This window comes from Meleagris gallopavo, unplaced genomic scaffold (genome assembly GCF_000146605.3).
Source record: "Meleagris gallopavo isolate NT-WF06-2002-E0010 breed Aviagen turkey brand Nicholas breeding stock unplaced genomic scaffold, Turkey_5.1 ChrUn_random_7180001854207, whole genome shotgun sequence".
Taxonomy (NCBI): domain Eukaryota; kingdom Metazoa; phylum Chordata; class Aves; order Galliformes; family Phasianidae; genus Meleagris; species Meleagris gallopavo.
This window is the reverse complement of record NW_011120665.1, coordinates 1-1,839: the sequence shown is the minus strand read 5'-3', so window position 1 is coordinate 1,839 and position 1,839 is coordinate 1. Positions and strand designations below refer to the sequence as shown.

At 42.6% G+C, this 1,839-nt stretch overlaps 1 long non-coding RNA gene across 1 annotated transcript; it reads left to right on the top strand.

The window, feature by feature from the left end:
- The first annotated feature begins 6 nt into the window (after positions 1–6).
- Positions 7–1,166, top strand: LOC109364403. The gene is made up of 2 exons (XR_002110364.2): positions 7–112; positions 741–1,166. It is a non-coding gene; the product is annotated as an uncharacterized LOC109364403 (long non-coding RNA).
- Positions 1,167–1,839: the final 673 nt, after the last annotated feature.

Sequence of the window (1,839 nt, the reverse complement as noted above, 5' to 3'; positions counted from 1 at the left end):
TTTTTTTTTAATGAGCTGTCTGCTTTTAGGCTCACTATAATGTTACCAGGACTCAACTACTGAATCCAGACCGACTGTTGAATGAAATAATCTCTGTCCTTTCAAAGGAGCGGTAAGTGGAAAACAGAATGGTTTCACCCTGTGTGTGCCTAAATAGTCAGTTCCATAGCCCTTAAGGGGCAAATATTTTAATTTGCTTTCTCTTCCCCATCTGTAAAATACGATAATTTTAAAAAAGCATAGGGAACAGTAAATTAATATGTGCATTAAAAATTGTCCACACGATGCAAAACAGTGTTAAATGAGTTAAATGAGCTCCCATAGAGCTCTCTGACAAATATGAAGCAGCAATGATGATGTAGCACTTAGAGGCCAATGTGAGCGTTGTCTGCCCCTGTAAAACTGTAAGTACAAAAGATGAGCTATAATACAGTCACAAACAACTGGGAGAGAGACTGTGTGTAACTGTAGCACTCATTCTTGGTAGTTAAAACACAGAGACATTTGGCCAAGAGATCACAGAAGTGTAGAATCCTCAGAGTTGGAAGGGACCTCTGAAGGTACTACTGTTGGATTTGGGTGTTCTCAGCTCTCAGCTGACTTCATCCTGGGCTTTTTTCTCAGTCACGTGAACACCAGTGGAGTACTTCAATGAAGTGCTTTTAATTCCTTCCCAATTGTTCAACGCTGGCTTTGAAACGTATTAAATGATTATTCTGCTTCTCCTTTGTTTTGTACAGCTACACTCTGAAATGGCAAACGAAGCCAGACTTTGGCAAAGAATCTCTGAAGTTTGAGTTAGAATTGTGTCGGCTCAGTAAGAATGAAGCAGTTGGTATCAGGAGACAGAGGCTCAGAGGGGATGCTTGGGTCCACAAGAGGCTGGTGGAAGACATTTTATCCTTTAGCTGCCACGTGTGACTGCTGCTCAGAAAGCCACAGTGTTGTACTGAGACTTTAATCATCATTTTAGAAAAATCAGCTTGGAAATGTAATCTGTGATCTCCTTCCCAGCTGTATTTGAGAAATCTTGTCAGCTCTTATAGTTTTAACCACCCCCTTTGTGTATATGCCCACTGCACGTTTCCTTTTCTTACAAAAACTGTCAACTTTTGCTACACGTTCTGCAGTTGTAACTCAGCCGAAATAAAATTCCTTAAACTACCCCCTAGCTCCACTGCCCCATTTTTCATAGCTGCTATAAAAAGAAAGTTATTGGTGTTGATATGCTGAGGCTCATTTATGGTACGATTCCAGTTATCAAGTAGATGTGGTACAGAAGTGTATTTGCATAATTCTCTTCTTGTCTCTGTTTAAGTAGGATTTATTGAGATCATTAACTAAGTCACAGCTGTGGATCACAGAGTTGAAGTATGTGCTCAGTGCCATACCAAATAGAGCCATCCTCAATAAATGGGAAGTCGAGAGGGCCAGGACTTAAACTGTGCTCCTATGTAAAACATTGCTACAGCTCATTACTAAGCCTCTGTGATGCTTAGAAAGTGAGTGTTCTTTCTGATGCTCCTGTGTTCCCTAGTTGTTTTGTGAAGAGTAATTTAGCACCTTTAAGTTGCCGTGAATGAAGGAAACATTTCTGTGAGGTTTTGCAAGCAGCTGAGAAAGGATGGTGTGATGTGTGCACAGAGAGCCAAGAGAGTGGCAGCCTCCTGCAGCTGCTCCTGCCCCACACCCCTCCTGCCGGGCTGCCTAAGGTCTCTACCCAAGATGGGGACGCAACCCCCACTTCCCCCTCTGCAACAAAGCTGAGCACATAACCCAGAGAAGCGCAGAGCCCTTAGGAGTCCTCGGCCAGATAACCCTGCTGGAAGAAACATTTCT